The sequence below is a fragment of the Crinia signifera genome, chromosome 1, assembly GCF_055691185.1.
Source record: "Crinia signifera chromosome 1, ASM5569118v1, whole genome shotgun sequence".
Classification (NCBI taxonomy): Eukaryota; Metazoa; Chordata; class Amphibia; order Anura; family Myobatrachidae; genus Crinia; species Crinia signifera.
The window spans coordinates 75,459,062-75,483,246 of record NC_139217.1 but is presented as its reverse complement, the minus strand read 5'-3'; the positions used below and the strand labels follow the sequence as shown (position 1 = coordinate 75,483,246).

Genomic DNA, 24,185 nt, shown 5'->3' with positions numbered 1-24,185 from the left:
GATGAACAGATTGTGGGTGTTTGATCGTTCCTGAGATTGGAGAAATGAAACAGGTGTCTGAAAAAAAAAAAAGGACAAAACAAACCTGTCTTTCCTATACGTAGAAGAATCTGCTCTCTCCCAGATTTTCCAAAGTGGGAGTGCCTCTCCCAGCTATTCTGTATCAGTAGTTAAGGAGAACCCAAATGAATACACCGTGCAAAAGACCAGTTTTTCCATTGTAGTAAAGGTATCTGGAGAGGAATGCTGTACTGGCCCATGGCCAGTAAGAGCTCACTGAGCAGGATAAAATTTCAGTTTGGTTGTGCGGGAAGTTGCTTGTGTTAGTTGGGAGTAAGATTCTGGTTTGGTGAGTTTAAGATCAGGGAGTATACCAGTTAGAGACAGGCTTTGCACTGTGAGTGAACAGAGTGAAACTGATAAGACAGCCCCAGTCAACCCTTTGTGCTACGCTGCGAATATTACTTTTTCCTTTATTTAACTTTAAGCAGCGTGGGTATTTGTGTGCCTTGGGAGGGCTCACATACCTTTAATGTTTTGTGTCTAGTCAGGCTTTGCATTAAAAGTATTATGCTTCTGATCCCTTATTTAAAATATTGGAATGTGCAGCTTTTGGGCAGTGAGCATTTGAGATTAGTGGGGACTTGCTAATTGTGACTTTCTCTGCTGTGCATATTTCCCAGTGCTCAGGGAGAAATAAGGGGAAGAGGGCAAAGACTGCAGTGCGAGTTGAGGCTGGGGAGTTCTGTTGCTACTAACGACAGGAGGTGCCCTGCGCTCCTCCTGAGAGTCTAAGGGAAAGTGGGAGATACAGTAGTTTTTGAGTCACACTGAAACGTCTCCTGGCAGTAGTTACACAGAGCGTTACAGGCAAACAGCTTGGGCTGGTGGAGAGAAACCAACAACAGGTACGTTTTGACCTTAAGTTCACTTAGTTATTACAAATTATACCAGTGACCATAATCAGTAACGTGCAGGATGGTGTTACTCTCTTGTCGCTCACTAGGTAGTTAAAATAATACTGGAAGTTAAATATTCTTTTTGGTATTGCCTTGTGACTGTTCAAAATTAACTTGAAGAAAATGTTTTAACTGCAAGGAGTCTAACTATTGATAGATGGTAATATTGTGACCCCCCCCCTACACACACACACACACACACACACACACACACACACACACACACACACACACACACGCACACACACACATGAGCCACAAAATGCCACTATATAATTTCCATATGTTTTGCACTTTTTAATAGCAATGTTCATTAATATTTACGCTGAATTGAAATTGAAATTGATTTTGTCTTTAGAAGAACTGGCATACATATGTTAGATTTTAATATGAGTTTCAGGAATTTTATTATCATACTTGTTTACTCGCCACCTGTTACAATTATTCTTTCGCTGGAAATGTTGGTCCCAGACTTGTCCCTACTTTTTAAGACGTGATCAATGATGAATTAAGACTTCTATTGTTCTGTATACATACTTGTGGGTTATATACAAACGATATAAGGTCATATTTATGTAACAACGCCATATTAAATCCCTGGCTTCATGATAACAGTTATCGCAAAGCATCTGAGCAACAGAACAGAGCTCAGGATACCTAAGCTGATGATTTCATCCCAGAATTAAATATAAAATTATTACCCAATCATGGGCCGGCTTGCTGCTGTCCAGTTCACCACCCGATACGCAATACATGTGCTGATGTCAGGATTCCTAGGCCCTTTAGAACCAACATATGTCCAGATTCTGAATAGTTTGTGGTCCTGCATTGATTCATCTGTCCATCAGCAGATCTGTGGACTGGACATTCCATTACTCTGTTCTTATACGTTATGCCTTTTTTGCTTTATACTCAATGCATCACATTCAGTTGTCACATGGTTATATTTCTAATGCTAGATAGTTTACATTTTGCCATCTGAAGCCTATTGAGGTCATTACAACCCTTCACTACTCATACTGTGTGTGTAGTATCTACCATCTGTTTCTACAACTGTACTCGGTGCACATACAGTATAAACTATACACATGCTTCATATCCGCTGTACAGCTCTGCCTGTAACACTTGCATCTGAGGGGCATTAAATGATGGGGAGATGGGCAGGACAGGTGCATATATTTCACTATGCAGAACAGACAGACGGGTCCTCTAAAGCACCTGTTACTATGCAAAAGAGTAACCTTGTTTGCTCAATGCTTTAAAGCAGGCTTGGGGAACCTTCGGCGCCTCCAGCTGTTTTTGAATTACACATCCCAGCATGCCCACAGTTTTGCTATTTGGCCATGCTAAATCTGTTGCAGGGCATGCTGGGATGTGTAGTCCAACAACTGCTGGAGGGCCAAAGGTTCCCCATGCCTGCTTTAAAGAATCTGTCAGTATGAATTATCAGAGATGAAACACCTCATTATATTATACCCAGTGCCGGTGTAAGGCCGGGGACTACGGCACATGCTCCAGTGCTCACCCGTCCCCCGGGCGCTGTAAGGGAGGGGGGTAATTGCGGAGCACGCTCCAGTGCTCACCCGCCCCCACAGTGTTCGGGGGGTGGGTTTGGGGTTGGCAGGGGGTTGTCGGGTCATTTCCCGGGGGGTGGGGGTGTCAGGTAATACCAGGGGCAGGGAGGCGGCCACAGGGAGGGGGGCAGTTGCGGTGCCACTCACCACTGGTGCCACTCACCTCCACGGGCACCTCTGCCTGCTGCAAACTGGCACCCTCCAGGGGCCGGCACCCTAGGCAAATGCCTAGAGCTGCCTAGTGGTGGCGCCGGCCCTGATTATACCTCATTATATAAATATGTGCTTTCCACATCATTCCTGTTCAAGGCATGTATTGTGACTGTACATGTACATACCTACCAAATGTACCAATTTTCATGGGACTTTCCTGCTTTTTGTTGTTAATTTTTTCAGTCAATATGTATTAAAGCATGGCCAAAATTTGGAGGCGTGGTCTCGCATTCAAGGGGACATGGTCTACAACTGCATCACTGCCATGAGGCCATGCCACATTTTAGCTTCTGTGAGCTGCTGGCCATGCCCCCAGCCCCTCTGTCTCCCTAAATAGACACTATGCACATGCGCACAGCGTCTGTTCACTGCCACTCTGCTCAGTAGCAGAGCAGCGTCGGGCAGGAGTACTTCCAACTGCTCCCCCACCGCGGGCAAATTGGGACATTTGAGAGGTATGACTTAAGTGGGGGTTTATAAAAGTGGAGGTGATGCCCATAGCAGCTACTCAAATTCTAGTTATTATCTTATCCTATTGTATATCATGCGAAACTTCTTCACTCCTGTAAACCTACACTTTAGTTAATGTACACCGTACTCTCTCATTTAAAAAATATTGGGGACTGTATGTGCTTTTATTAGCAATACACTGGATTTTTCAGCAATTCCCACCTATGTCCTGTATAATTCATTACCATGGGATATGGATCTTTATATAACACCTTCTCGTTGTTAGCGCAGTTACTTCCTATTTGTGTATTTGTGCACTGGGGGGGTGACGTCCCCTTTAGCTGTTACAATAGAGGGGAAATCGCCCCCTGCATCTTCTTCACCGGGCCCTGATTGGCTGCCCTAAGCAAGCCCCGGCTCCTGATTTGGAATGCGCTGCAGCGGTGCCAGTGCTCTAGGCATCTCTGGCAGCTGGGTATTTGCAGCCACTCGGGCCCTATTTCTATCTGGGCCCGGGACTCAAGTACCCCTATACCCCCCCTATCGGCGGCCCTGTGGAGGAGGAATGAGGCTAGGATCTTCATCAGAGGAGATCTCCTGGTCTCTTGCTTGGACCTATGGTGGCCAGTATACTTGAACTTCTGTGTCACACAGCCGAGCAATGATGTTACAAATGAACTGATTCTGGGTCCTACATGGGTCCTGCATAAGCCGCAAGCATGTCCAACCTATGGTCCTCCAGCTGTTATGAAACTACACATCCCAGCTTGCCTTGCCATATTTTTAGCATTCCCTAATAGCAAAACTGTGGCAAGGCATGATGGGACTTGTTGTTTCACAACAGCTGGAGGGCCGTAGTTTGGACATGCATGGCATAAGGAGTTGGACAGAGATAAAATACCAGCCAATCAGCTCCTAACTGTGATATCATAGTTGGTGTTTGCAGATTACAACTAGCGCCAATCATGTTGTGATTGGCGCTAACGATAATCTGGATGCATCAAGCAAATAAAGGCATGGGACATATTTTTAATAAAAACAGTTAAGCATGAAGCCCATTGTAAAGGGAACCCAATTATTTACGTGTACCGATACTAGCATAAATGCCTAGCACATCATCAATTTGCAGTTTAATGTACTTATCTCTAAGGTAAAGTAGGTACAGTAGCCTCCAAATAAGGGCTGGCTTAGGAACCACACCCAACTAGCCTTGACTAGAAGCAGCCATTATAACACTTTGAAACAAAACTGAAAGAAATGTACCCCCACACAGTTTTACCAGTACTGCATATGGTACCAGCTGCTTGGCAGTATTAATGCCATGTATGTATACAAAAAAAGTTTTGGTTATCAGCACTAACATTAAAATGAAATAACAAGGTGTTGCCTACACTTGCAGAATGCTCATGAGATTCTTGAATGTTATAAAAATGGCAAAACTAACATAGGTACTGATACTCAGGGACAGATTCATTAAGCCTGGTGAAGTGATAAAGTTGTTGGCAAGCCTGGGTTTGAAAATGACAGTTAGGGGCTGGTTGGCTGCGGCGTTATCACCGGCTACTTTATCACTTCACCAGCCTTAATAAATCTGCCCCTCTTTTTGCTGTGGGATACACAGCAAATGCCCTACCTCTTAATCTCCCTAAATCAGTTTAGTCATCCATTGGAGGCATCTTTTACTGATTTCAATCAATTACAGGGAGTTCTTCTGTTTCTCCTGGTAAGTGATCTAGCATAGTTCTTCAAGAATTATTGTCAGGATCAATACAATAGTATCCTGCTTGTGTTCCCACCCGTGAATGCAAGGCTTCATCATTCTTGGATTTCTATTTAAACAAAGAATGGCTTGAGTCCAAGATGAACGAAACTACAGCTTACTTGCCGAAGCAGAACCAAACGGTAGCAGAGCATGTACTGAGTATGTTTGCTCTGCGCATGCCCGTTGCCCATGGCAATGCAGAGCTGTACGCATGTAAAATGTAGGGCCACAACTAGGAGGGTGATCTACGGGGTTGCCTGCCCTGGGCCAGGGGCGGATTGGGTCTTTATTCTGGCCCAGGAACGGGGGGGCGGCCGTATGTAATGCGTGTGGGGATGTGTGTGTGTGTGGTGGCGGTATGTAACGCGCAGGGGGGTGTGGTAGTATGTAATGCACGCACGGGGGGCTCACCTGCTGCTTCTTTCTGGGAGGTGCTGTGCCGCTTGAAGGCCCTGTGAGGTGCTGTGCGCACATGCGCAGCAGCCTCCTGCAGCCATTTTGGAATTGGGCAAAGTGCTGCGGCCACTGCCCACGGCCCAGCCAGCCCAGGGGGGATCGCGGCTGTCCCCTTTTTAAAGAGTTTTGGGCCGGCCCACCGGGAAATGGCCCAGTTTCCCGGTGGGCCAATCCGCCACTGTCCTAGGCGCTGGATGTGATGCCCATACATCCATGCAAAGAGGGGAGGGAGATGGAGCAGAGACAAATTACTACTTTGTCCCGGGTGGTAAAAATCCTAGTTTCAGTCCTGTAAAGGGCAATATATCTGATACGGATTACTTCCAGATCAGCATCAGCCTTTTTGGGGTAGATTTAAGCTGGCCATACATCAGAAAGATCGATCTTAAGATCGATTGCGCTCATGATTGTGTACAATTTCCCTTGAAATCCCCGGCAGTCCTTGGTGGTTTTTGGACACACAATCTACACACAATCGATCATACAATCAATCATACAATCCATCTACTGCATGATTGTGTACACAAGATGTGCACACAATCTGCATACAATCCATCTTACAATCAGTCATACAATCCATCTGCTGATTGATTGTATGATTATGTACATAAGATGTGCACACAATCTGCATACAATCCATCTTACAATCAGTTGAGATTGTATGATTGGGTACAATATCTTTCTGATGTATGGCCACCTTTACTTTTGAGCTATTTGTCAAATCCCTTTGATCGATCATTTTAAAGCAGCAATAAATATGAATACTAAACCAGCGTGGTTTAGTATTTATATCAGTTGCTGTGTTAAAACTCAGTTAAAAATAGTAAATACTGACCATTGGCCGATGTGCCAAAAAAAACCCGCAGCAATTATACACCTGTGAGTTTTACGTCTGAACAGGCCATTTTACATAGATTCAAAGTCCCAGCGTTCCTAGCTCTCATTTCTAGCTTTGTTTCGCCAGTCTGGAGAGTGCCATTCAATTAGCATTTTGCAGATTTTATAGAATTACTATTATATTTATCCTTTTCTTATATGGCGCCACAAGGGATCCGCAGTGCTGTTACAGAGTACATAAACAAATAGGCAAAACAAAAAACACAATGACAATGTGGGACTAGTATAGGGTACATAAACTTATGCCGTGTACACATGGTACAATCCAGCATGAGATTTTGACTATATAGTCAAAATCGCATGCAGATCGCACAGGTTTTTTACCTTGCGATCCCGATGCACGCTCCCGTGACAGCATAAATCGAAACCCAGATAGACAGGGCAGCAATGACTATATAGTGCAAATCTAAAGCTGATTGTATGTAAAAAGTACAGAGATAGCAAAGATTGTATAGCAGTCAAATCTTAACTCTAATAGCAAGGGAATCTCACCGTGTGTACACATCATTAAGCTGGGTACAGACTGGAGCAGGGATGGGGAACCTTTGGCCCTCCAGCTGTTGTTGAACTAAGCATCTCAGCACGTCCTGCAACAGGTTTAGCAGGGTCAAAACTGTAGCAGGGCGGCATGCTGGAATGTGTAGTTCAACAACAGCTGGATGGCCAAAGGTTCCCTATCCCTGAACTAGATGGTATATCGTCGTCACAGACATCCTCCGTTGGCCCTGTATGCACATGACATGACATCAAAGCGTTATTTGTTGGAATTGACAAGTGTGTATGCACTTTGGTGCCGGCTCCCCCTGCAGCGGATATTGTGCTTGGTACATATCGTATAATGTGTACCAAGCTATAGCGACTTCAGCAAATGATACTGAAATAAGTGTCAGGGTGGCAGAAAATGGAGGGATTTGATGCAGTCAAAGGGAGTATGGAGTAGAGAATATTGGAGTAGGAAAAACACATTGAGGGAAAGCTAGTAATGGTCAGTTCAGTCTACAGCAGCCTGCTGTAGGGATGGCCTTCAGTGCAGTCACCATCGATCGTTACCATCTTTGGCAATGCTGCAACCAGCCATCGATAGTTACAAACTATGTGACGGATGACCGTTGATAGTTTTACCTATCAATGATCATCCATTTCCTTTTGACTGACTGGCCTGTGGGCCAATCAGAATGTGGGGGTAGGCAGTCTGGGGTGAAGCTTTGCTCCATGTCTCGGCACTGTGAAAAACAAAAAAAAAACAAAATATTGGTTTTGTAGTGCCATCGATGGAGGGAAACATCTGTTCTCCCCCATCGATGGCAAAAATATTCGACGGGGCAAAAATATTCGGTCATAAACCATCAATGATTTTGAAACATCGATGGTCAATGGCCATCCATAGCCTGCTGTCAGGGCTGCCGATAGGGGGGTGCTGTGGGTACAGCTGTCCTGGGCCCCGGCCTCTGGAAGGGCCTGTGCAGCTTATTTTGCCCACCGCAACCCCCCCCCCCCCAAACTGCCTCTGCTTTGCTCCTGCGCTGCGCTCGGTGCAGGTCCGCTTCTTCAATGCCGGACGCCGGCAACTAATTAAAATGCACTGGCTTTTGAGACAATCAGAGCTCGTATATCGTTAGCCAATCAGAGCGACTGCCAGTACACAAGCTCCGATTGGCTAACCAGCAAGTGCTGCATTTTAATTGGCTGCTGGCGTGGGGAGATGGGGAGGGGGGGCCTGGACTGGAAATCAGTCCCGGGACCCAAAATTCCTAGTGGCAGCCCTGCCTGCTGTTGTGATCGGAATGGTAACACACACAGTTCAAGTTGTAAGTGTGCCACATTTTCCAGCCAATAGTACTAATTTTTTAGTAATACAACTTTCCTCTGACAGTAAATGGCATTTTTGTATTTTAGAAGGGGGAAGGGGAAGCAGTGATTTAAGACTGTAACATCCTGCATGTACCAGGATGCACTTTGCTGAGTGCAGGTGAAAGACTCTCCTGACATAACCTGTATTGCAAGTACAAGAATACACCGAAATCTACATTGTAGATCTGAGACATTCCTAATTTAGCTTAAAGGTCAAATACTTTATTTTATGTCATTTTATTATTCTAACAATGGGTTTTCTAATGTTGTAAGATGCACTTTATCAAAGTGTGCAGACTCCGGAGGCAGCCATTGGCTGAACTAGTATTCATACAATTAACTATGTCCTTTCATGCTTGGTCACAAGGGCCCTTATTCTGATCGGTGCGGATATTCCCGAATTCTTACGGTGTGGTCCGCACGCCACGGTGTGCTGCCGCGTGCGGCCATCGTCCGTAGAAACGCCCACGTGTCCTCCGCATTCGGACGGACTCACTCTTTAAGAACAGGGCGTGTTTACGGACGAAATACAAACCATACGTGTGCGGGGGAAACACTCCGATTCTGCACGGTATTACAGAGTATGCACGGGAATCCCGCATCCAAACGGATGGCAAGCGGTGCTTCCGCACGGAAGCGGTGTATTTTTTTTTTTTCATTGCTTCACAGTTTCATTGTGTGTGAAATGTCTTTAAATAAATTTCTTTACTTTACCAAAATTGTGTGGTTTAATTAGTACATGTAGAATACACATGTGTATTGATAGGATTAATATTCAGTGATGTCCATTCTTAGCAGTTTAAAAGTGTGGGACAAGTACAGCATATGTGTGTGTTTAGTAAAGGTTCCTTGAAGCAGCAATGGTTTCAATTAAAGCACTGACAAGCGGCCTATTAGTGAGTAATGAGTAAAGGAGACGATTGTATTGGGTTCAGGTGTTAATGCTTGTAGTCATTAGGCGTTCCGTTCGGCTACCGCAAGACCGAGTGGTTTCCGCAAAGCAATACTTGACTTATGGACACCGCACATTTCTATCGGTTTTGGTCGCGTGCATTCGGAGTGCTATCCGAATGTACGCCCCCCAACATAAGTGTACTCCCCCGTGTCCGCCCATGTTTCCTCCCAGTTTTTCCCACTTTGAAACTACGCCCATGTCTCATTCCGCATGACGCCCATAATACGCCCATATTTCAAGAGTGATTGCGGGGCACAGTTTTGTACGGGATTTGCACGAACAGGTACGGAGTCAATGCGTGGCACATGCGCGTGGCGTTCTCCACGCATGCGCAGACGCCGTAAAGACGCTATCCGAAAGTATGCGGAAAAGTACGCATCAATCAGAATAAGGGCCAAGGTGCTCATGAATTACAAGGTTGCGTTCATGAATATTGCCTGAGCCTATACAACAGCCGCTTACTGTTTGTACAGACATCAGGTGCACTTTAATATATTTTTCAGTATAGGGAATCTTTATATTGAGACATTGGGGGTGATTCTGGTTGACACACAACGCTGCGAAGTTTGCAACGATACGTGTTTTTTTAAGCCTGTCCGCAGGGATGTCCGCCCCCCTCATACGCCACTATCCCCGCATGGCTGCGGATGGATGTTTTGCTTAGTCACCCATTCGCAACCTATGGGGCGACACCCATGGTTGCCGACCATTGAATGAAGTGGTGAGTGCAAGCAAAACTAAAATACTCTCAGGTGTCTTAGTTTTGTGGATGTCATGTGGAAGGATAGGACGGGCTGCTGACATTCTGTGATTTCAGCTGCCCGACCCCCACATCATCAGGCATTTGCATGAAAACGGCCAGTGTTCCCAAGGGAGAATTGTCAGGCCCACCGCCCCACGTTCCCCCGCACGGCCCACCGCCCCACGTTCCCCCGCTCGCACACAGCGTATGCACATGCACAGATTAAAAACATTGCGATCCCATGCAAATTCACATGGGAGCACATGAACCATATTCACCCCCATTGTTCAAAAGAAGGCATTGCTCCTTCATGAAGCATGCGTGGCCACACGCCCGGGGACTGCATTACTGCGCAGTACCAGGTTGCTGCTCTGCTAAGTAGAATATCAGTAAGAGTGACATACCTCCCAGCATTCCAGTCTGCAGGGCAGAGGTATTCCCTCAGTTCAGGGCTGTTTTTTCGAAGTCTGGGCAGTTGAAAGGGGCACTTTAAATAATGTACACACCATGACATATGGCTGATAAAGCCTTTAGCAGCACCTTACCTAAAAATATTAATATCCTTTTTTTATATGGCACCAAAATTTATCGTCAGCACCCAATTACAGAGTTCATAAATGAATAAGCAAAACAGGAAACAGTGCCATCGGAGATGGTTTATGAAAATAACTGACCTGACTTTTAGAACTGCCCCTGGTGCCGTGTTTATTACATGCAACATAGGAGAGTATGAAAACCACTGAACTGTATCCACAGAGATCCACCTTACCTCCCCAGGCCTGATCTAGGCTAAACATTATCGCTCAGCTGTCCTGATAACTTCTCGGCAACTTTTAATGATGATTATAACCATAACACATTAGCATAATTTCATGAATAGGTCTTACGGCTTCTTGTAGTGCCAGGCATATACAATACCCCTTTTACACCGATGCAAAAACCCGAGTCAGCAGCGGTGTAAATGGGCTAACTGAACAAAATGGCGGGGCAGTGTAAACGGGTATCCTGTGTCATCCTACCCGGGGTCCCTTTACACCAATGAGGGAGCCCAACCTCCCGGCCGCAGCGTTCTGAAGTCAGTATGGAGGTGGGCAGGAGGCGCACACAGCCTCCACTGCTGTCTGCTGTAATGTGCAGACAGCAGCGGAGCCAGGGAGGAGGTGAATGGATGCCTGTGTGCCGCATCCATTCACCTCGCGGATAGAGGTCTAGGAGTGCACGGAGGCTGTGGGCAGCTCAGCTGCTTACCTTCGTGCTGGGCTTGCCCCCAGTGTGGCGATCGGCGGTCCCGGTGCATCATTCGGTAGTCCTGGCGCTTGGAGATGATGTCATCTCCAAGTACCACCCTCTGCACCCATGGGCAGTGTAAACAGTGAAATATAACCGTGTTCCAAATACGTGGTCGGATCTGGGATTTTGGTGTAAAAATGGTATCCGCTATATACTGGAACAGGAATCTTATGCCTGGCAAATTTATAGTATATCAGGCTGTGGGGTATTTAAATAGAAATACTTCCCTATGCAAATCAATATTGAATTTGGGCATTTCCCAGCTTTAAGATTTTCCTCCTTGTATTTTGAAAAGCCGAATACTTTACCCTTCTGAGTTTGTCTCCATAAGGAACTGGTACGTTTTATAAATATTTCAGAACCTATGAAGAGAAATTCACGGAGAGTGGTTGCTGGTATCACGCAGAGCCTGGTATTGGAAGGAAAAAATAGACTGTCCTGTAGAAACACAGCAGATAAGGTCTTGCTGTGGATTTTGTCCAAATATAAAGAAAAAATATGTTAGTGTTAAACAAGAACAGCTCATGTTTTCCCTTCTTCGTGCACTACAGTATAGTGATGTATGGAAGATGTGGGGTGTAAGTATATGTTCACTAATGTCCTTTATTTACAGTAATAAATATTAAAGTGCATAAAAGAAAAATAGATGGTAAAAAAACAACCGATTTTCACTTTTCAATGCAGTTGCTAAATATAGGAAAAATAGAGACATCTCTAGGGCGAAATCATTAGAAATTGGAACCGCCCAATGTGCTGGCAACTGTCCAATTTTGTGTAATGATTTAGAATTATATATATTGGGCTTGTTTGTGTGATCAGGGAATTGTTTACATGGATTTTGTCCATTTTGCACATTATTCTGGTCCATTCGCTCCCCTGCGTGTTCGTGCAGGGAAGCGATGGTGTGCGTCTGAGCGCGCACATAAACCGTTATGCGCATGTGCATCCGCTTGGTGCAAGCGGCCACGGCGAATTGATTATTCGCCAGCTGCTCGCACACAGCACTGTGGCCGGGGGGGGGGGGCGGCAAGCGGTTGCACCCATGGGAACACCCAGCGGTTCATGGGCGTTGCCGTGAAAATGCTGGGCGCTCCCATGAAAATTCAGCGATGATGCAGGGGGTTTCGGCACAGGGCGCCCGCAGACCTAAGACGCCACAGAGGTGTTTTAGGTCTGTGAGCGCTGTAGAAATCATTCGATGGTTGGTGACCATCTAATGACGTCTTCCCCTCACACAAGCTGTGAATGGGTGTTTATGCAAAACATCCATTCACATGCCTGCAAGGGATTGCGGAGTGCGAGGGGTGGGGGTGGCGGCCGTGCGGGCAGCAGGTGACATTTTGTAGATTCACAAGGCTGCGAGTCAACCAGAATAAGGTCCTTTGTCTCTTTTTCTATGCCCATAAACATACTGGTAGGTTTATTTGTGTCTCAGTGGACTATAGAGGATTTGTGTCACACAGCACTTGCCCACTTTGCTGGGAGGCTCAAATATTTTTTGGCAACCATCTGATGAGTGGGGCACCCTCATACCTAGTGAAATGGGTGGTGCAATGCCACAATTATCTGCAAATTGCATCAACAAAGCCCCCTCCTGTGCTAAGCGCAACTACAAATTCTTTACCCCCTGGCAAAAATACTTTCTGGCACCCCCATAGTAGCTATTCGTTGTAAGGTGATCCCCCACCACTATTAAAAATGTCCCTCCCAAAATGGCCACCGCCTTCTCTAGCATGCTTAATAACTGTCTCCTCTGAGGTGTTGGACATTTTGAGAGAGATATCTCTCCCATGGTGCTGCTCCTCAGACTGACGGCTCCTCTCTGCTGAGTGGTGGTCCAGGACAGTTTTCCTGACAGTATTCCTAGCACTCACAAGCCCACCAGCACCTCCAAGCACCCAACTTGGGGTCTGCTTCTACACCACTGCTTCTGCATAATGCCATACATAGGATAGCGCATCACTTTGGACTTGATATCAATCTTATGCGATTTGGATGCTTTTCACATGATTTATCGCCGAAGTCGCATGAAAAATGACCAAATTGCATGTGAATCGCCTTAGTCTATGGGCACCCGCAAATTTTGGGGAGTTATTTTTTTTTTCTGTGCAGGGTAAATACTGCCCGCTTTATTTTTACACTGAAATTTAGATTTCAGTTTGATCACACCTCACCCAAATCTAAAGGTGCCCACATACGATGTGCTCCGTGCATTTTGAACTACAGATGGAGCCCCTCATGCTTTTCGGGGCTGGCGATAAAATCGACAGCCCCCGCCATCCATTGGAAGGGGGCGCGTGCGCATGAGATGTTCACGCGCCCCGTTACGATGGAGCTCCCTGTCGGTCCCCGACAATCGTCCCCACCTTCCCGCCCCCCCCAACCCTGCCCGCCTTCCTAAAACGGAGACAGGCAGGGTCCTGCCACCCAGCCTGCCGAGTGACTGGGATGCGTGTGCGTCAACTTTTTGTACTTTGCGATGTGATGTGCGTGGGAATGCGCATAGCAAGCCAAAACACACTCTGTCTCTGCCAGGGCCGTCTTTACAATACAGTGGGCCCCTGGGCAAAATAATTTGAGGGGACCACCTCACAACCCCCCCTCACAACCCCACCCCCCTCCTCACAGCCCCCCCTCACAACCCTGCCTCCACCCTCCTGCCTCCACCCACCTATGTGCACAGAAGCAGGGGGCTGGGGGTAGCGATCCAGGCTGCAGGGATCCGGGTAGCGGCGGGTGGCGGGGTCAGTCCAAGCTGTGGTGACTCAGACCTTGATATACCGCTATTTACTGCCGGGCGGGAGTGCTGCAGGTTTTGAAATAACTGGCCGGACAATGATTGGCTGAGCATCCGGCCAATCAGCGTCCGGCCAGTCTTTTCAAAATCAGCAGTGCTTCCCGCTCGGGAAATAGCGCTACATCAAGGTCTGAGCCTGGACGGACGAATGCCGCTGAGAGTCACCACATGGATCCCCTCAACATGCAGCCCGGATCCCCTCCACACGCCGCCCGGATCCCCTCCACACGCCGCCCGGATCCCCTCCACACACCTCCTGGATGTGGGGGACACGCCGCCCGGATCGCAGCATCAAGCTCCTGGCTCTCCCGCTGCCCTGATCCCTGCCGCCCACCGCTGTTCCCCAGGGCAGGGCCATCTTCCCAATGGGAAAAACGTCCCTGGTCTGGGCATATCTGCACTGTGACAGTTGCCCCACCTGCAGTGCAACATGGTTTTGCCCATTTAGAGAACAAATTTGTCCTGCGATCAGAATTAGGCCCATAGAGCAAACACCGTGCATTGTTATGTACTGTAATAATCTCTCTGTTTATACTGTTCACAATGTTTGACCTAGACATTCTCACAGAGCAGGCTGTTCATGTGGTGCCGGGTAATCATGTGACTCATGGTCATAATGTCTCTAGTAAACTGGAAGTACAAACCTCTATGGGGGAAATTTACTAAAGGAAATTTGTAAAAAAAAATAGGTGCATTTGTATCCAGAAATACACTTATTTTTGACATTTACTATCCCGAAAATATGGCAATTCGTAGTCGTATTGATGTGCTATCAATACGAATACGAATTGCCGTATTTTTGGGATAGTAAATGTCAAAAATAAGTGTATTTCTGGATACAAATGCACCTATTTTTTTTTACAAATTTCCTTTAGTAAATTTCCCCCTATGTCTTGTAGACATTTCATATTTGATATTTCAGTGCCCCTCGTTTCACCCCTTGTTTTCTGTATACAGTATATTATTTCCAATATTCTATACAATCTGCTACTATGACTGTCATTCAATTGATCTGAGGTCATTTTCTTGCCGTGGGTGTGCTGCAGTTTATCAGGGATTTTGTTTCATCAGGCGGAGCAAAATACCAGAAAACAGCCCCATTTTTGTACAAAAACTATGCTTTTTCTGACGAAAACCCACAGGTTTCATTGAAACTACTGTATATGTTTTTAGGCAAAGATTTTCTTTTTTTCAGGCGTCCAAATTGGATAGCCCTGAAAAAAAAAATCTGTGAACTGTCTTGAAAATTTGCACCGAATACTTTAGAGGCCAAATTTAATATACCGGCCCACATATTTGATTGGATGTGCCAATATGTTCTACACAAACCAAGAAGCTTCTATGCCATTATCTGTTTTATGACAAACCTGTAACGTGTGCGAGTACCATTGGCGACATATCATAAGAGCGCTGCTACTTGTGCGGATACCCTGAGTATTCCAGGTGCGAGTCTGACCTCTCTGTAATTCTAGCTTCCAATGCTGCTAGCAAGGAAAATAGAACATGAACAAAGACTGAGAGGGAGATTCTCTAACCTTTATCGCAGCTGTTAGCCATCTTTAATGGCACCGTTGTCTCTTCTCCATGGGGGAGATTCTCTAACCTTTATCGCATCGGTGAGCCGTCTTTAACGGCGCCGCTGTCTCATCTCCATATGTTCTGTCCCCCGGCGGTGTAGTGCGCTTCTCTGCACTTCCGCATTCCTGGTCTTTACGTCACAGCCGCGGCTCCCCATTGAACTGCATTGCTTTCCCTCCTATTTCCTATGTTCTAACACCCACGCCGAAGTAAAGTAGGCTGTTCAACTTCACAAGCTTGAGGTAGCGAATTTGAACAGCCTGCTTTACTACGGAGCGGGCGTTAGAGCACAGGGAATAAGCTAGCTCAGGTACATGTTAAAGGAACCATTAAGGGGTTCTTTTTTATGCCGGGAGGTGCACTTATGCCAATCGCCGGTGCACAGTGGATGCGCACACCAGAGCCTGCCAGACTGACGGACAGGCGAGCCCAACTGCACATGAGCATGAAACTTAAACAGCGGGTGCATGCGCACTGGAACCTAACCCGGGGATCGCTTAGGAGTGAAAAATATGGAGAAGTGCTGAACCCTAACGGCGCGCTAAAGTGCCGTAAAACTAGCGAAATAAAAGCAGAATCGCGGCGAATGTTAGAGAATCTCCCCCTGAGAACCTAACAGGCCATTCTGAAAGTGATTTACTGTATGGGAATTAGGCAGGTGTGGCTGCATTCAGAATAGTGGGGATTCCATACTATTTTTATGTACAGTAGTTTACACTTTCACAGATACAGAAATGTCCTTAGGTCACACAAACTCTAATGCATAAATGCGTCATAAGTCAGAGAAAACATAACTAAAATTCAGAATCCAGCTCTGCTCTTACCTGGTTCCAGAGCTCCCAAGAGGGCAGGTCAGCCCCAGATGTTGCCAGCCCCAGATGTTGCCCACTTACCCAGTGGTCCAGGGGATATAATACAAGGATAGTATACAGCAACACCCTCTGTAGTACAGTGCTGCTGATAATGACATTGAGGGTGATTCAGGTCCGGTCGAATGTTAATGCTGTAAACAATTGTGGCGGGCCAATACTGAGCATGTCACAGTAGGGTCCTGCATTGCGTGATGCGATATTGCTGCAAATGTTAGATGATTGACAGTAGTTTGGGGGCAGGGAGAGGGAGACGATGACCTCCGGTTTGTAAAATAGAGGAGGAAGCAGCAGTGACGCTAAATCCGTCCACATCTGAATGATCCTCATTGTGCAATGGGAGTGGGGACATTATGGCGCGTTCATATCACCAGGCCCCATGCACTTCCCAGCTGGTTTCTCTGCAATAATTCTGCTGGAGTGTAATTTATCAGTCTACGAGTTGGTGAAAAGTATCTTAAAGCTGCACCCAGGGCCGCCAAGAGAAATCCTGGGCCCCGGTACAACAACTTCCTGGGGCCCCACGGACGAAACTCCCCACGGACCCATTGTTACACCACTGCTTACAAGGTGGATACAGGGACAAAGATTAACACCGTAATGCCTATTACACATATCACACACCCATTACATATTATACCACATGCCATAATGCTCATTACACGTTATGCCACACACCGTAGTGGGAAGTACACATTATGCCATACATCGTAATACCTATTACATATTTTACCACATGCTATTATGCCCATTACATGTTATTCCACACACCGTAATGCTCCTTGCATATTAGGGGGTTAGCATTCTCGTTGCCATGGGATTAACCTGCTCTGCAAGGGGATCACATCCTCTGCCAGGGGTTAACATGCTCTTTGGCATGGGATTAACCTGCTCTGCCAGGAGGTACATGCTCTGCCAGGGGTTAACATGCTCGTTGCCATGGATTAACATGCTCTGCCATGGGCTACATGCTTTGCCAGGGGTTAACATGCTCGTTGTCATGGAGTTACAGTACATTCTCTGCCAGGGGTTACATGCTGACTTCCAGAGTTGGATCTCAGCCCCAGCAGCATGCAGGGAGGCAGCAGACACAGAGCAACCAGCCACCCACCTTCCATCTTGGAACACAGTGACCTGGACATTGGTGGCACCTGCTGCTGCTGGTGGCGGCTGGGATAGGAATGTGGGGAGTAGGGTGGGCTGCGATTCTGCGGAGTGGGTGGTACTACCATGGAAGGTGGCCTGTCTCTGACCCAGTTCCTCCCAGCACCCAGGGACTACCTACCCTAAGCATCCTCCTGTTGCGGAGCCACGGTAAACTCCTGTCACATGGCTGGCTCTCAGCAGGCCCTGGAGTGCCTCAAAAGGACCTCTGTGATGCTGCTGCCCCCATTCCGGCCCACGTCTGCCCACATCCGCAATCCCAATGCCGCCACTGAACAGCTGACTCTGGCACACTCGGACCCACCAAATAAAAAAAGAACTGTGTGTCCCGACCAGGGCCCCCCTGACAGGCCCGGGCCCGGGTAAAGTGTACCTGCTCCCCCCACCTCTCGGCACCCCTGGCTGCACCTATGGTATATTGTATATCATTGTCAGTGTATTTCCTTATGTGCGGTGCATTCTTCCTGGTGTGCATTATAGGCCAGTCTCCTCTAGAAGTAGAAGTCCTCTGTGTTAAGGTCACCTTGTCACGAACAATGCTTCTGGCAGCATCATTTATTATATTTGGTTTTGCAACATTCGTCCTCTGTCCCATTTTTTTTTTCCTAAGAAAAGTGATGTGTCATAAAAATGACACACAAAAACCATTGTTTTCTAGCTGAGAGGAGGACTTTTTATTTTATTATTAAACTGAGTGGGGAGAGGTGACGTGACAACTCAACGTATGTAGTTGTACTCACGTAGGGGTGGAGACCAGTTAAATATTGTTTTATAATAATGTATTAAAATGAAAGTAACACACATAAGCTAGGTACCCATTTGTACAATCACGCTTTCTATGCAATTTTACGTTAGATTTCACCTGTGTTTGGATGTCCCGATCGCAGTGCCTGATTAAGACGTGATCGCTGCTAATTTGCAGGTTTTTGCCACCTAGCCAGAGTAAAATCCCGCCCCGTGCCACTCTGCCAATTGGTGTGCATGGTTTGCGCAAATTTTGCAGCCGTGCGATCGGCAGCCAGTCCATACACAAGCTGCTCACCATCGAATGATCTGTTCACTGTGTGCAGTGTGTGTGTAGTCCAGGACTTAATCAGTGGCTGCGATAGAAACAGGCTGATCGGTGTCGGAGATGACATCACATGCCTTCCCCTCAAACTCCTGGGCATGCCTGTGTTTTCCCTGACACTCCCAGAAAACGGACAGTTACCACCCCCAAACCCCGGCTTCCTGTCAATCATCCTGCGAACAGCCAGCGTTTAAAAAAGGTAGCAGGATTTTGCTGCTGGATGCCATCCCTTGTGCACACTGTGGCCTAGGTGCATGTGCGGTCTATCGATAATCGCCTGGCCAGTGAATTTGCAGCCATACGATCAGTTATGTATTGTTAGGCGCAGCGGAACCCTTGTGGCGCCATATAAATAAACGATAATAATAATAATCAGGTCTGAATCAGGCTCACAGTGCTGATACACATGTACATACCTATACAATATATTAAATATTGGATGAAAAGATTGTATTACCGTACACCCTGTACAGGTTTCTGACGATGCAGATGCCATAATATTGGTCTGGAAAAGGGATGGACTTACAGGACATACAGTATACAAATATATTGTATGTGAAGAGAACGGAAGCATCACATCACCATTATCTACAGTAGTGCTGAGTGTACTGTAGAGTAGAATAGTGTGTCAGCTCCTTTATCAACAATTTGAACCGTAAAAAAATTCCAGTGCTGGTTGTGTTGTTGCTATGGTGACAGCACTGCAGGAGCAAGATAAGCAAAAAGCAATCAAGGTAGTATGTAGAGGTGAGACACCATTGCTACAGGAGATTCGTGCGAACAATCCAAATGACTTTTTACATATGGTATACATGACACGTGCCTATAAGCAGGTGTACGGAATCATGGGAGCAGCTTCCCGCAGCCTAACCCGCCCTTCTTGCAACCTATCCCTAAAGTTGTCGATGAGAGAAATAGTCTCAACATACAGTAGGTCAACTCAAGCCAGGTTAAGGGACAGATGTATCAAGCTTCAAAACGTGATCAAATGGGGAGTGATAAACAATCAGCCAATCAGCTCCTACCTGCCATGTTACAAGCCGAGTTTGAAAAAGGACAGGTAGGAGATGATTGGCTGGTTGTTTATCACTCTACATTTTTTCACTTTTTGAAACTTGATACATCCGGCCCAATGTGTCTGTTCCTATGCTTTATTGTCATCCCAAATCAGGGTACTATCCTTCAATCCGCTTCTCCCTCCACCTGCCCGCTCGATCCTATCCCCTCCAATATTATCCGTCGTCTCAGTCCATCAGTCTGCTCTCACCTGGCTCACCTCTTTAATCTTTCCCTATCCTCTGGGATCTTCCCTTCCTCCTTCAAACACGCTCTTGTCTCCCCAATTCTCAAAAAAACAAATCTGGACCCCAACTCTCCATCCAACTACAGGCCCATCTCCCTCCTCCCTTTTGCCTCCAAACTCCTAGAACGTCTGACCTATAATCGTCTCCTAAGCCACCTTACTGCTAACTCCATTCTAGAACCCCTCCAATCCGGGTTCCGCCCTTTACATTCCACTGAAAATGCCCTGACCAAAGTCACTAACGATCTACTATCGGCTAAATCCAAAGGCCTCTTCTCTATCCTCATCCAGCTTGATCTGTCGGCTGCCTTTGACACTGTTGACCACCCTCTCCTGCTCAACACCCTCCGCTCCTTTGGCATCACTGGCACGGTCTTCTCCTGGTTTACCTCATACCTCTCCGATCGCTCCTTCTCCGTCTCCACTCCGAGCTCCTCCTCTCCTACTACCCCCCAGCCAGTCGGTGTTCCCCAAGGGTCAGTCCTTGGCCCTCTCCTCTTCTCCCTCTACACCACCTCTCTGGGCACCCTCATCAGCTCCTATGGTTTTCATTACCACCTTTATGCTGATGATACCCTAATCTATCTCTCCTCCCCCGACTTATCCCCATCACTCCTGTCCAAGGTCTCCGAATGCCTCACGGCCATCTCAGCCTGGATGACCCAACGCTTCCTGAAACTAAACATGGCTAAAACTGAACTTCTAATCTTCCATCCCCCGAACATCCCCTCTTCTCCCACTATCTCCATCAGCATTGGTGAAACCGAGATCACGTCTACCGACCAAACGCGCTGCCTCTGTGTCATCATTGACTCCTCCTTCTCTTTCACCCCCCACATTCGTTCTCTCTCACAGTCTTGCCGCTTTCACCTACGCAACATCTCACGCATCAGACCATTCCTCTCCACTGACGCGACCAAAATTCTCATTCACTCTCTTGTCATCTCCCGCCTTGACTACTGCAACATCCTTCTCTCTGGGCTACCTCTCACCCGCCTCGCACCTCTCCAATCCATTCTTAACGCTGCTGCTAGGCTCATCTTCCTCTCCCGCCGCTCTACCTCCGCCTCCCCCCTCTGTTTATCTCTTCACTGGCTCCCCATTCCTTTCCGAGTTCTCTTTAAACTCCTCACCACCACCTACAAGGCTCTCTCCTCCTCCACAGCTCCCTACCTCTCTTCACTGATCTCTATCCACACTCCCTCCCGTCCTCTTCGCTCCATCGCTGACCGCCGACTGACCTCTCACCTAATCACCTCCTCCCACTCCCGTGTCCAAGATTTCTCTCGCGCTGCCCCCCTGCACTGGAACAACCTCCCGCCACCCATCAGGCTATCTGATTCCCTTACCTCCTTCAAGCGCTCCATCAAAACCCACTTTTTTCGACTAGCCTATCTCTCCTCCTAACCTCTTTTGATCCTCCTATCCTGCCTCCGTTCCCCTCCGTTCCTACTTATCCTATTGTATTTCGTTCGTCCACCCACCTATTTTTAGTATGTTAACTCTTATGAGCAGGGCCCTCCTTCCTCACGTACTCACCCTACCTCATTACCTCACCTGTGCTCCTGTCCTGTTCTTCCCTTCCTCTACTTCATCTTCAGTCTCCTTGACAATTTTGACACCTACTTCTGAACTGATGCTGATTTTAGTTCGACCAGCTATACCCCTATTTATACTGTATCTTTCAACACACCCTGTACGTTACCTTGTAATTTGTTTTTTTTTGTTTGCTATGTACGGCGCTGCGGACACTTTGCGGCGCCTTATAAATAAACGTACTACTACTACTACTACTTATGTAGTATCTGGGCTGCCAATTTTCTGATTGTATGCCTTACCTTAAGGCATACAAGCAGATGCGATTTGACGCGATTTTCGGCAAAATCGCATCGAATCGCATGCGATATCGCATGCGATGCAATGTGATTCGATGCGATTTTGTATAGGATTCAATGTTACAAGGTCCTGTTCATTTTCCCACTATCCAAGTGGGCATAGAGTTGATTTTATAAAGAGCCACCGAGCCCGAAGCGTGGCGAGCGGACGCAGATTTCTTAAAAAGTATTCTGTGTCCCCTCGCGGGGCTCGCTACGCTCGCCACGCTTCGGGCAGGTTTATATCCAACTCCATGCCCACTTGGATAGTGGGGAAAGGAAAAGGACCCCTTTTTGGCATGGAATTCTATGTTAAAATGGACTCAGACCATTTTAACATTGAATCCTATGGAAAAATCGGGACCATCGCATTGCATACGATTTGGTCGCATGCGATGCAATGCTACCGATCCGACCCGATTTCTAAATCGGACGCTCAGATACTACATAAGTACCCAAATCAGTAGCAACCTCTACATAGTACAAAATAAATTCCGCCGTTGTGATATATCTTTAACAGTTTAGGCAGCGTAGCCAAGAAAGCTCTCAGACGGCCATTTTTTTTTTCACTACTCAGCTCCCTTTTGTCATAGATATATATTTTTCACCAATAAACCCTCAAGAAAGACATGAATTGTGAAAACATCACTATTGGTTCTTGAGATCACCCTGAAGAAACAGACAACTGGCTACTGGGGACTTTATTTTATACTGTAGCATTAGAGATGTCGGTATGTTTTTACAAGCATACTTAGGAAGCCGTAAAGCAGATTTAACTATGCACACCCAAAAAGACTGTGCTGCTACCAGAATGGTCGAAAGTGCACATACTTTTTCTCCAATTATTCCGATATCTTCAGTTGAAACCTGTTTTCGTCCTTTAAAAAAAGGAGTGAAGGTGTGTTCCCACTATAAGATATCTCATGAATGGGTCAGGAATGAAAGAAGGTTCTGACAATTGTATAGGTGGGTACCCAGCTTAAGGCAAAGAAAGTCCAAAAAGTTGCACGGACATTTTCTCAGCAGACAGTATATTCAGGCTCTAGAAACCACTTATACAGCAGATGGCATGTCCATAAGAATGCGAGCATGTATGTGTATGTTGATTTAAATGTGTCAAATATTTCTTGTATGTAACACAAAAATTCTAAATATGGTATAGAATGATGCAAAAAATAAAAAAAAACAAATGGAAATAGAGCACTTTTAGACTAAAGACACATGATTAACAAACTGGCCTCAATGCCCTTTGTTGTTTTCATCTCAAAGTACAACATGTTCTCCATAATTATGTGATTGTGCCCCTTCCGTCACATGCTTATTTTTCCATGTATGTTCCCCCACCGTGCAGGAAGGCAGGTACTCTTCAGGATAATCACTGAAGCATAGTGAGGAGTAGCAGTAGTTTCAGGTGCAGGGAAACTTACGAGAAAAATCCCCTCAGAGCAGGAACACAGACGGGAGAGGTACGTTAATGCAAAGGGACAGAGGGATATGGAGACAATGGTGACATGGGAAATTAAAGCAAAATGCCGTTTACAATAGCCTAGAAATCCAGTGATATTCATAACACGCTGAAGAATATGACCAATCAGCCTCTTGTACTGTTTTACTTCTGTGGGGTTACTTTGTGCCTTTGGTAGCCCCCCCCCCCCAAGTCAACTTTTTAAATGAATAGTGTGGAACTTATCAGGATTATGGGTTCAAGACCGTGCAGTAGAAATGATTGCATCACTGAGAGACACACGGGGATATGTAACTGGATTTTAAGTTTTAATGTCCTCTTAACCAGTTGCTATGGTTAAGCCCAGAGGATTTGTATTACTTTGTAATGTTTGTTTTTTGGGAGGTGTTATAGACTCTGCTGTTCCTCTGCTGTGTTTGCTATTCACTACCAAACCGATTGTGAGACAGTTGCCATCTGTCCTTCCTTCCGTTCCACAATATTTTGCCTCTATGGCCATAATCTTTGTCCTGATTGTGCATTTCTTGGGGCTAGATTTTCAATTGGGAGTTTGTGGCTAGTGTTTTGTTTATAGGATTGTGTACGGTTATTTCTTGTATTGGTTTACTGACCTTTTGTTTATGAGTTTTTTTGTAACAGTAACAAAGCTGTACCTTAAGGTGTGTACACACAGGGGCGATATGGCTTCCGATGTTCCCGATATAGTGAACATGGAAGCCATATTGCATATTAATTGTCGGCTTTTTAGGGCTAACGAGCCCGATGCGCGGCCGATGCGCACTCCCGAGTGAGTGCAAATCGGCAGCGATATAGTGAGGGTAGGCAAGACTATATAGTGCAGATCTGCACTATATAGTCTAAATTGTCCCTCTGTAGCATGCCGCGCTATGTGAGTCCCAATACCATCTGATCGTATC

The 24,185-nt window shown here is 46.4% G+C and overlaps 1 protein-coding gene across 2 annotated transcripts in view; it reads left to right on the top strand.

The window, feature by feature from the left end:
• The first annotated feature begins 383 nt into the window (after positions 1–383).
• RBM47 (RNA binding motif protein 47) overlaps positions 384–24,185 on the top strand; it is a 122,730-nt gene continuing 98,928 nt past the window's right edge. For both annotated transcript variants that reach the window (XM_083165124.1, XM_083165064.1), the window contains exon 1: positions 384–908. The gene's annotated coding sequence lies outside the window, so the exon portion shown is untranslated. The remainder of the gene's footprint in view (positions 909–24,185) is intronic.